The 6,518-nt window shown below is 41.6% G+C and overlaps 1 protein-coding gene across 2 annotated transcripts in view; it reads left to right on the top strand.

Annotated features, from left to right (window-relative positions):
• The first annotated feature begins 333 nt into the window (after positions 1 to 333).
• Positions 334 to 6,518, top strand: part of LOC126355975 (dipeptidase 1-like) — a 746,627-nt gene continuing 740,442 nt past the window's right edge. For both annotated transcript variants that reach the window (XM_050006585.1, XM_050006584.1), the window contains exon 1: positions 334 to 431. The gene's annotated coding sequence lies outside the window, so the exon portion shown is untranslated. The remainder of the gene's footprint in view (positions 432 to 6,518) is intronic.

The following is a 6,518-nucleotide window of genomic DNA, read 5'->3' as shown; positions in this document are numbered from 1 at the left end:
CTCCTACCATGCTCGTGTTATTGTTTGGTGGAGATTCTTCTTAGGATCATTTGTTCGGACAAGCAAGCAGCTTGATGAAGCTGGTGCCTGTAGGCCGCTAAGGTGAGGTAGCTGGAGATGCGAGACGCACGGGAGGCAGGACCAGTAATGCTTTTCACATATTTATGGGTCATTAAGGCGAGCGCGACCATGCAACGGAGGCGCGGCAGCGCACAAAGCAACTACTACTGCACGCCGGCCGGAGGACGGCTGACGCGCGTGCGCGCCGTGCGCTGCGAGGGGCGGCTACCCGGCGCTCAGTCGCTAGGCAGCGCCCGTGGAGAGCGGGCGGACGCAGCGCTACGTCACAGCCGCAGGCAGGCACCGCCGCGCCGCGGGACACGGGGGCGACACCACGTGAACGAGGGCGACGTCCCACTGAGTGGCGCTCCGTGAGTACCTTGCGGCCGGCACTTGCTCCGTCGTAGCCCCTCAGGACCACGTTATTACACTCTCCTGCAAAACTGTGTCAAACGTTAGCTTTATATTCACCTCGTGACAGTTTAGGTAGAAAGCCTTTCCATCAGTAGAAGCGTAGCGATAGTAAACATACTATTTCCTATACATATGTTGATAAAACCTCATTATCTTTACACTTATAAATCATTTTCAGTATCGAATATAAATCGTCAAATTATGCCAAGGTGCAGTAATCATGAATTAGTTGACGACAAACCAACCGACAGAATAATCACCAAAATGCAGAAACGTAGGTGAACTCGCTCCGTAATCCCTGGTAAAACGATGTAATCCACCCTGTTCTGTCTGTATTGTTAGAAGGCTTCGAGAAACTGAAATTTGTGTCTTTGCAGCTATCGAAATGAATCTGCATGCCTCGTCAGATTAAAATGTAAATGGGATATTTGATTAATCTCCATGCCTGCTCCGACCGCTCCCAGAAAAAAGTAACAGATTTACGTAGATATTGAGTCCGCTACTGCGACAGCGTTTCCCTGTAACTTTGGGTCTCTGTGACGACTCTACTTGACGCCCATGCCTCTACTCTAACGTCACTGATGACTGATAGTTTATTTGTGTCACCGCCTGTATTTGCACGTACAAATGTATTCATTTATATCATTTGGTTTTCATTGCTATTTGAACATCATCATATTAACTACTCATAAAGAGTGATTTAAAATACAAATAATCGAGAAGGAGCTCAATCTCTTACCTACGGTTTACAGACTTTCGTTTGTACTGGACGTCAGAGGTAGGAAAATATACAACTAAACACTCGCCGAAAAATTTCGACGTTGAGAGTGGGATAAACCCCCTGATGGTACTTCATTCAAACCCCTTTAATAACACATATAACAGATAACACAGGCTTTCAGTCTTTGACACATTCGTCTCTATATCTGAAAACACCGTACTTAAAGTTGAAAAAAATAAATGAAATATGTATTTACCTAGGCCCGAATAAGGTTACGAAGTAAAAACGTCAGGCGTCTCTCAGTATGACAGCAGTAAAACACGTACTCATCTTACATTATACATAGACGACAACATTTCGGCAAGCGTAATAATTTTTGTACGGGATAATCTGAAATGAACAATCGTTTTTAACGCTTTTGGAAATACTGTATGAAAACCGTAGCCACAAAATAAAGCCTTATTCCTTCGGGCGCCACATTCCCCATTCATACTATAATAACTTCCTACAGAACTAACAGATTGAGCTTACCTGTTGAGAGATGACCGGTAAATGTAGCACCGAAATTCTACCTACGTAATGCATAGCGTCGATGTACTCTTTCAGTTGTACCCAACCGACCTTTATCTTCTGTGATAAACTGTAGTTGAGTAGCCAAACGCAACTATAGCCTAACCACTGATTTTCTCTTCTGATCCGCACAGAAAATCAACACAAGGTCGTGAGATTCAGGCGCTTATGCAGACATAAGCTGAATAGTTATGTGCAACTTAGCTAGCTGACTACTCGTTACGGAATCAAATATGGAAAGGACGTGACTTTCTAATATTATGCCTTCATTTTATTATGATATATAGCCCTACGCAGTACAAACTCGTTTGAGATGTAACTATTTAATTGGCCTCGAACACCTCCTAAGGCCTACTTTAACAAGAAATAGTACCTCAATAAATGTTATAATTTGCTATAAAGTCATATCTGTTAAAGGATTCGTTCAATTTTTGATCGCCGTATTCGTATGCAGTAGTGCACTGTACTGTGCGATGAGTTTCGGTCTCTAAAACGGCTCTGGATCATCTAAATCATGATAATACTGTACACGTAGCAGCTCCAGTTCATGAACTGTATCAGTAGGAATGTGGCACTCCTCAATTTTGAGATGAAAAGCCAAGATACACGGATGTCAGACTCGGCCCTCTTGGATCATATTGACGCATTGCATGGCTTAGATCAGAGTGTACTACATTCTCTATCCAGATGCTACGAGTGATATTGAAATCCAAGTACATCTGGTCCCAGTCGAAGAGATTACATTTCTAACTTACACAGTATGTCATACCGAGATCATTGGCTGCTCGTAAGAACAGATTTGCAAGTGCCTCGCAAATATTTGCGGATACATGTTACTGAAGAACGTTTTCTTACGTTATTGTGTGGTTCAAACCGTGTCAGGTTTCGCTATTAACATTTTTTTTCAGGCGTCAGTCTCTGTCTCCATCTTCCGATCTCTCAAGTGACGTGAAGGTTGTTCCCTAATGTTTTAACACACACCCTAAAAGCCTGTCCCTCTGCTTGTCAGTGTTGGCTACATATTCTTTTCGTCACCGATGCTGTGTCATCACCTATGCTGTGGAGAACCTCCACATTCCTCACCTTATCAGTCAACCTAATTTTCAACGTTATTCTGTAGCACCATAGCACCATAGCTCAAACGATTCGATTCCCTTCTGATGCGGTTTTCCTCTGTCCACGATTCACTACTGTAGAATATTGTTCTCCAAACGGACATTCTATGGAATTTCTTTCTTAAATAATGGCCTATATTTGATGTCAGTAAGCCTCTGTTGCCCAACAACGCTCTCTCTGCCTCTTCTATTCTGCCTTTCCTTTCCTCCGTGCTTTGTGTTTTCAAGTTAGTAATAATCCTTAATTGTGTCTATTTCACGACCATTAATTTTGATCTTAATTTTCTCTCTAACCCCGTTTGTGCTACTTCCCATTACTATTGCCTTTTCTTGGTTCAATCTTAAATAATATTCTGTACTCATTACACTCTTCACTCCATTCAACAGGTCCTGTAATTGTTCTTCACTTTCGCTGAGGATAGCAATGTCATCATCGAATCTTGTCATTGATGTCCTCTTACCCTTCATTTTAATACCACTCCAGAACATTTCTTTTACTTCTAGCATTGAACTGTTGGAGCAGTGGGCTGCGTACCTGTGTTAAATTAAATGCAAAGTACTTCGGTTTTGGTCCCATCTTCTTTGTTGCAGGTTTATATACTACCCGTCTTTTTCTATAGCTTACCCCTATTTTTCTCATAAATTTCGATCACCTTACAACAGGTTATGTAACGCTCTTTCTAGGTGGCAAATCATATGAGTGTGATTTTTCTGTAGTCCAGCTTCCGTTGGCTGGAGCAACTTCAGGGGTGCCTCTCCGGTGGCTTTAGCTTCCATAAGGACAAACTGATGACTGAGCCTCAATTTTCGCTTGCATTTTTTCTGTATGTTATTTTTGTTAACAGGTTGGATGCATGAGCTAATCACATGAATGTGCGATATTTCCCTTACTTTTCCGCCCTTGCCTCTTCGCAGCTGTGTGGACCACATTTTTTTTCGAAAGCCTGATGGCATGTATTCCCCTTATGCATGATTAAACACTTGAAATTAATTAGTGGACCAGAGACTACAATTTGTTCCTACTTTGATCAGCAATACTGTTTACTTTTACTACCGCCCCTACACTACCGGATGTGGTAGTACTTAATGTCGAAAAGCCACTGACGGTAGTTTTATTCGACACCAAGTATTGACTGACCAGTAATCACCAATCCCCACCACATTATATACCGTATATTGAAATAATAACTATGCACTGTGGTGCTATGCCAAATGGTCAGATGCATGGGCGTAACTATCCACCTGATTGCGAATCATGTGTCTATTTTATGCATGGTAACCAGAAAAGCTTCTAATGGTATGAGCCTTCTTGTGCTATGCTCAGCACATTTGACTTGTATTGTAGAGGATGACAGTTTATATCACCATCCATCCCACCTCCTTAAATTTTCCTTCGTTCTACAGCTTCTTTTAAGGCTGCTGCTGGTATGGTTCCATTGAACTTCCTGTTCTATCTTCCCTCAATATGAGTCTCTTAGATCTGACTTTGTCTAATATTTTTGGTGTGTAACAAGACAGATCAGAATAGCTCTGGAAATCTGCTGTGCTGCCCAGCTGGCGCAGACGGTTGCTCAGTAAGCAACATTACTAGCTAATGGTGCTTTTGAGCTCTCCACCCGATAACAAATAAATGTTTTTAACAAAATAACTTTCAAATATAACGTATATTTAGGTACCTATACCTTTCATTCGAAAACTTTTCCTACGGTAGAAGTTACATTTTACAGCCATTAGTTAGCTTCGCCTGAGCACATTACAGCTTTACATTGCCTAAGGAACTAAAAACCTCCACTTCCCACACACTTCTCTAAAAATTTCACTTTAACTACTACTTTCATCAAATAATTTCCTCTTACTCGCCAAACTTATTTTATTTTTACTCCTGACGCATTCCGATACACAGCATCTTCATATCTTGATAGATACACAGTATCTATGCAACACCGAATATCCTTACAAAAAATCCTCACGTAACCTCAGGGCGGGTGTGCCGGCCAGACTCGATGTGACTTTTAGGCTGTTTCCCATAGACGATTACGTGGCTACTAGGCTGATACCCATGCCAGGCCAGTTACACACTTTGAAAATATCTCGCACTTTCACACGGATAACACCAGACGCAGAAAGATGGTGTACACGGATGTTGTCCCGGGGGGAAGCAATGGCCACAGGAAATCGAATCCAATACCTCTCTGCCGTTAACGTTGCGAAATCTAGACTGACATTCAGACCTCAGGAAGACACCGGATAAGACCATAAGGAAGAATAGATATAGTAATGACGACTGTAAAAATTAAAGATGAATACACATAACAATAGCGTCAAACAGATAATAGGATGGTCGTATCTATAAATTATTTCGATTACCGTTAGACTACGATGTTTGAAATACGATTCTGATGGTAAATAAGGGATAGGCATAGTTTCAGTAGAAGACTGTGTGAACATAAGGAGAACAGCGAGTAACGTCATACTGCAGTGATGTTCCTGAAACTCCTGGTGTGATATTGGCATTACGGAGAGAGATCTAAGTCGTCCTGAGAAACAGTAACACAGCACTACTCGCCCAGCTTGGAAGCATTTAGTACGTCTTCATGTACAGTGAATTTCCGTGAAGTCGTTATTAACTTACAGGGATGGTGGAAAAGGGTAGATATACTAATGTGAGATAAGAGAACCTGCTCCGAAAATGACCGACAGCTTTAAGCAGAAATCGTTCTGGTTCTCTGATGGCGGAGTACGTGTATGCGCTACGATTATACGGTAGATATCTTTCAGATATAACCGTATTCACCAACATAAGGAAAACGTGTCTAGTAAACATAGGCACTACAATGAATAACTTAAGAGTTAAAGACGCTTGTGCAATAGAAGACATGCGCTTAACAATAGCGAGGATGGACGTGTGCTCAAAACTTAAGATATGCTTTTCAGAGCCCATTATAGCTGTACATTTTTTTCTCGGTTTATTCCATACTACCATCTCTGAAAGTGGCCAACCCAACAAACTTAGCAATAATAGGACCGTTACATGTATTTCACTGTCTGAGGTGTGAGGAAGATATTCGCTTGTAACTTCCGACTCGGTTGTTACAGGACTGGAGGTCCTTACCTCAAATTAATACGTTTAGCCTTCTCCGTCATCAATCGCGGAATCACCGTGCCTCTTCTGCAAACAACCACACACCGTGTTGTATATATGTAGTGTACTGTTACGATTGAGACCTATTACTACTACATTCGGAAATATAGTTCTCTTATGTGTAAGTCCGTTTCTCAATTTTTTCCGTCACCGTCTGTGCGTGTACCAAGTTCATGATACGTCTTTAAAATATCCTTCCAATATTTCTTTGCAAATTTCATATTGGACACTGAGCATGTATCTGATGCTTTCACGATTGGTAAAATAAGCACCGTTTTATTTCGCAGCAATTCTTTGTACTTATTAAGTTAAATTAACTCGTAGAAGTGTTTTAGCTAAGGGTAACAGGCATGAAGGAAACAGAAGAAAGTTTTCTGAAGATTTCAATTCTGTACGTTGGTTGGTTGGTTCGGGAAGGGGGACCAAACGAGGTTATCAGTACCAACAAGTTAGCGAAGGACGGGGAAGAGAAGTCGATCGTGCTCTTTCAACGGAA

The sequence above is a fragment of the Schistocerca gregaria genome, chromosome 3, assembly GCF_023897955.1.
Source record: "Schistocerca gregaria isolate iqSchGreg1 chromosome 3, iqSchGreg1.2, whole genome shotgun sequence".
NCBI lineage: Eukaryota > Metazoa > Arthropoda > Insecta > Orthoptera > Acrididae > Schistocerca > Schistocerca gregaria.
This window is presented reverse-complemented; position numbering and strand designations above follow the sequence as displayed.